Source organism: Bos indicus, chromosome X, assembly GCF_029378745.1.
Source record: "Bos indicus isolate NIAB-ARS_2022 breed Sahiwal x Tharparkar chromosome X, NIAB-ARS_B.indTharparkar_mat_pri_1.0, whole genome shotgun sequence".
NCBI lineage: Eukaryota > Metazoa > Chordata > Mammalia > Artiodactyla > Bovidae > Bos > Bos indicus.
The window spans coordinates 94,126,485-94,132,426 of NC_091789.1; the positions used below are offsets into that span (position 1 = coordinate 94,126,485).

General features: G+C 39.2%; 1 pseudogene; it reads right to left on the bottom strand.

Annotated features, from left to right (window-relative positions):
• Window positions 1-939: 939 nt before the first annotated feature.
• On the bottom strand, window positions 940-2,273 carry LOC139181549 (glycylpeptide N-tetradecanoyltransferase 1 pseudogene; annotated as a pseudogene).
• Between the last annotated feature and the right edge of the window lie 3,669 nt (window positions 2,274-5,942).

Below are 5,942 nucleotides of genomic sequence, written 5' to 3' on the forward strand. Positions count from 1 at the left end.
GCCAAAGTACTGGAGTTTCAGCTTTAGCATCAGTCCTTCCAATGAACACCCAGGACTGATCTCCTTTAGAATGGACTGGTTGGATCTCCTTGCAGTCCGAGGGACTCTCAAGAGTCTTCTCCAACACCACAGTTCGTTTACAAGAGCATTATTCATAATAAGAAAAAGGTGAAAACAACCTAAATGTCCATCAACAGACAAATGGATAAGCAAAATATGGTATCCATGCAATGAAATATTATTCAGCTATAAAAAGGACTGAAGTACTGATACTTATGCTACAACATAGATGAATCTTGAAAACATATGCTAAGTAAAGGAAGCAAGTCACAAGAAAACCTGTATACTATATGATTCCACTCATATGAAAGTTCAGAAAAGGGAAATACATAGAGACAGAAAGGAGATTAGTAGATGTTTAGGGTTGGAAGAGGGAATGGAGATATGGAGGGATGATAGCTAAGTGGTTTCTTTTTTTAAATTATTTATTTATTAATTTAGCTGCCTGGGGTCTTAGTTGCAGCATGTGGGATCTTTTGCTGCAGTGCATAGACTCTCTAGTTGTGGCGCACAGGCTCAGCGGTTTAGTGTGGACTTAACTTGCTCTGTGGCATGTGGGATCTTAGTTCCCTGACCAGGGATTGAACCTGTGTCCCTTGCATTGTGAGGCAGATTCTTAACCATTGGACCACAGGGATATCCCTAACTGGTTTCTTCTTGATGTGATGAAAATGTTCTAATATTAACTGTGATGGTTATACATATCTGTGAATAAGTCACTGAACTGTACATAGTTTATTACACACACACACACACACACACACACACCTAGTAACTCCATAATATGCCAATCATGAGCTAGTTTTCAGCAGTTACCTTCCCTTGATCATAGCTGAATAACAATGTAATTAATTGGAAAACAGGGAAACCAGAGACATGGCTAGAAATGACCTCACACAGCCTATACCATTGCAATATAATCGTCAAGTTCAGTGGAGTTTGTAAAGCTGGTTCAGTTCTGCTCCCCTTGGCAGAAATTCTCACGTTTGTAAAAATGGGATCAATAAGTTCCTAGTTTGAATTGTCAATGGCTTTATCCAGAATATCACTGGCAACTGGTTACTGTAACACCAGCCCAACTTTTTCTGCCCCCATGCTGAGGCACTTCCAATTGTAGATAATACTGTAGGTTGCTGTCCCCATACTGAACTTGAACTTCTCCAGGAAAGTTTTGTTCTCCATAAGATTCACTGCATTGAACACGTCAAACCCTTTCATTTTGATGAGAACGAGGGTATTACTCATGAGTTCTAGAAGAGGGGTCTGAGTATGAACATTGTAGAAAGAATATGCAGACTTTAGACTCTTGTGAGGCAGATGGTTCATGATGGTGAGCAGAAGTGTATAAAAGTTCAGGAAATCTATCACCTCACTATTCACATTCTCCACCACAAAACTGTTAATGATAGAACTTCGACAATGTTCTGTAGAACCAGTGTTCCACATCCTCCTGGCTCATGACTGTTGTGACCCAAAACTGCTTCAGGTACTGGGTGAGGAGCTGGTGCACTACGAGTATGTTCTTTTTTCCCATTGGTCACACCCCAGCTGTCTTGAGAGTCTCTGGCAGCTGGTAGAGCTTCATAGTGCACTGCATGGTCAGAATTCAAGTGGAAGAACTTCACTTCAATCAGCTTCCATGGGTTTAGGGACCAAGGCCAGTACCTGCAGGTGCCAACAGGCTTTGGTAATACCATTGTGGCCGTGTAAACAGCTTGGAAGATGCCTTCCAGGTAAACCCATCAGGTTATCTCATGGATCAGGACTGGAACCACCTTCTTGGAGTACAGCTTCTGGTGGACACACAGGAAGTTGATCTCTACCATCTTCTTCTCTGTGTAATATGTATGGATGTTTGCTGGGATGGCAGTGATGAATCCAACCCATTTCTGACTTGAGACCACCCGAACCCCACAGTGCCACTGGGAAAGCCAGCTAGGTGGCTGGAGAGCCCACAAAACAAATTCTGGGGAATAATCAAATCAGAACATGTTGTCATCATCTTCCACATAATTCTCATTCAGGAGGGTGTTTTTTGCAGATTCCTTGACCCAGTGAAAAAGACCTGAATGGCCTTCTGTGTTTCCTGGGTCTTCTGCTGGCAAACAGTTCATCTGATGAACAGGCTGATCCTGAGCTGAATCTGTCTCACTGCCTTCCTCTTTCTGCTTCTTCTTTTCAGTTTCTTTTTCTCCTTTTTGCTCCACTGTCATTGGATAGACTCAAGCCATCCTGACTATAGCTGGTGTCCTCCTCCTTCTTGCAATCCCTGCAGTGCTCTTGGGCCTTTCCATTCCCTTCCATCACCTGCAGCAGTGGAAGTGCCAGTGGTTTCCCTGCTGTATCACTCCCATCCACCTTCTTGAGTTGCCTGTACATACACTTTTAATGGGTGAATTTTATGATATGTGACATGTGACTTATATCTCAAGGGATAAAAGGAATGAGAAATACTTAACTAAATCCAAATAAAAGTGAGCAATAGAAGGCCTTTCTTCACCTCCTACACACACGCACACATACTGCCCTTCCAACTCATCCATGGTACCTAGAATAATTCTTGGCATATATAGTAGGTACTCAAATATAGATCAATGGAACAAAATAGAAAGTCCAGAGATAAACCCACGCACCTATGGACACCTTATTTTTGACAAAGGAGGCAAGAATATACAATGGAGAAAAGACAATCTCTTTAACAAGTGGTGCTGGGAAAACTGGTCAACCACTTGTCAAAGAAGGAAACTAGAACAGTTTCTAACACCATACACAAAAATAAACTCAAAATGGATTAAAGATCTAAACATAAGACCAGAAACTATAAAACTCTTAGAGAAGAACATAGGCAAAACACTCTCTGACATACATCACAGCAAGATCCTCTATGACCCACCTCCAAGAATATTGGAAATAAAAGCAAAAATAAACAAATGGGATCTAATTAAAATTTAAAGTTTCTGCACAACAAAAGAAACTATAAGCAAGGTGAAAAGACAGCCTTCAGAATGGGAGAGAATAATAGCAAATGAAGCAACTGACAAACAACTAATCTCAAAAATATACAAGCAACTCCTGCAGCTCAATTCCAGAAAAATAAACGACCCAATCAAAAAATGGGCCAAAGAACTAAATAGACATTTCTCCAAAGATGACACACAGATGGCCAACAAACACATGAAAAGATGTTCAACATCACTCATTATCAGAGAAATGCAAATCAAAACCACAATGAGGTACCATTTCACACCAGTCAGAATGGCTGCGATCCAAAAGTCTACAAGCAATAAATGCTGGAGAGGATGTAGAGAAAAGGGAACCCTCTTACACTGTTGGTGGGAATGCAAACTAGTACAGCCACTATGGAGAACAGTGTGGAGATTCCTTAAAAAACTGGAAATAGAACTGCCATACGCCCCAGCAATCCCATTGCTGGGCATACACACCAAGGAAACCAGAATTGAAAGAGACACGTGTACCCCAATGTTCATTGCAGCACTGTTTATAATACCCAGGACATGGAAGCAACCTAGATGCCCATCAGCAGAGGAATGGATAAGAAAGCTGTGATACATATACACAATGGAGTATTACTCAGCCATTAAAAAGAATACATTTGAATCAGTTCTAATGAGGTGGATGAAACTGGAGCCGATTATACAGAGTGAAGTAAGCCAGAAAGAAAAACACCAATACAGTATACTAACGCATATATATGGAATTTAGAAAGATGGTAATGATAACCCTGTATGCGAGACAGCAAAAGAGACACAGATGTACAGAACAGTCTTTTGGACTCTGTGAGAGAGGGAGGGGGGAATGATTTGGGAGAATGGCATTGAAACATGTATAATATATAAGAAACGAATCGCCAGTCCAGGTTTGATGCAGGATACAGGAAGCTTGGGGCTAGTGCACTGGGATGACCCACTGGGGAGGGAGGTGGGAGGGGGATTCAGGATGGGGAACACGTGTACACCCATGGCAGATTCATGTTGATGTATGGCAAAACCAATACAATATTGTAAAGTAATTAGCCTCTAATTAAAATAAATAAATTTAAATTAAAAAAATAAATATACATGAAGTAGATACTCAAAAAATATTTGTCAAATTAAGGAATATAGTTTATATCTACGAATGGATGTATTGGAGATGGATGAAGGAGTAATACAAAACTGAAGGATGTCCAGAACAGGGGCTAGCTGGGCCTGAGGTTTTGGGGAATGGTCACTATAAGTTCTCTCTCTGTATATATTTTGTCAACCTGGTAGACAAACTACTTTCCTGAAATCCAGTGAGACACATCAGTTTTTAGCTGCTCCATCCTAGACTCAGTCACTACTTCCTCTAATCATATTCTGCTCTTCCCATAGCCACCATTTCCTTTTCTCTCTTGCAATCCCACTACCTGGATTACTACAATCCCACTAGGAGTACAGCAGACTCAACATTAAAAGCTCTCTCTTATGAGGTAATGAGCTTCATGTCACAAGAGGATGAAGACCTACTATTAGGATTCTATAAACACCATTCCTATATAAGATTCCATCACATACTATATAAGCATGGTCAACATACATAATGTCAATTTCAATTTCCTCATCTGCATGCACACATAAACCCCCTCAGACTTAATTCAGATAGTCCCCACTTTAAACAAATTCACAATAAGCTTTCAAAGGCACAGGAATGGTATATACATATATATTTAAATAGTAAATAATAATCCAAATAATAACTAAAAACATGAAACACATGATTCCATACTGATATAAATAAATGATTGAACAAATAAATAAATAGAGGAGAAGGAAAAAAATCTTTCTTACAGAATGATTCCAAATAGTATACATATTCTCTTCTTCTAGGTGGTGGAGCTTAACATCCTTCCCCTCAAGTATGAGCTGGACTTAATAACTCAGTTCTAACCAATATGTGTACAGAATAGAAATATGTATAGAGATGGGAATGTAGTAACTTTTTGATGGAGAAATTTGGTGGAGACTAACTTAGAAAGGTGATAAAAGTTCACATTACCAGTGATGTCCTGTGGATGTTACCTCCTCCCTGATACCGTGAGATAAGAAGGGCACTTCACCTTGGTGATGTTCTTCTCCCAAGCCAATCACCCCAGCCTAGTTATAAGGAAAACATCAGACAAACCCAAACTGAAAGACATTCTACAAAAATACTATTCTAAACTGTTGAGGTCATGAGAACCAAGGCGACTGACAAACTGACAGATCAGAGGGGACTAAGAGAACATGATGACTAAAGACAAAATGGTAGCCTGGACTGAGTCCTAGAACAGAAAAAGAGCATTAGTGGAAAAGCTAGTATAATACAAATACATTCTGTAGTTTAGTTTACAGTAATTTGGGTTTTTATTTTTTATTATTTATTTTTTATTTTTTAATTTAAATTTATTTATTTTAATTGGAGGCTAATTACTTTACAATATTGTATTGGTTTTGCCTTTAAATTTTGAAACAAGGAGTCACAGGAATGTAGCACGCTGACATAAGGGGAAACTGGGTGAATTTTTGATACTATCTTTGCAGCTTCTATGTAAATCTAAAATTGTTCTAAAATACAGAGTTTATTTAAAAAGAAACAAAATAAATATTCTCAAGATTCTTTTAAAGAGATTTAAAGGATCTTAGCATCACTGACTCAACGGACATGAATTTGAGCAAATTCTGGAAGACAGTGGAGGGCAGAGGGGCCTGGTGTGCTACAGTACATGGGGTTGCAAAGAGTCTGACCCTGTTTAGTGACTGAACAACAATAATAAAGGATCTTAATTCAACCATCCATCCAGGATTTTTGTTGAAAGAGACACTAGAGCATAATGGTTAAGAATTGATTGAGGGCAAGTGCAC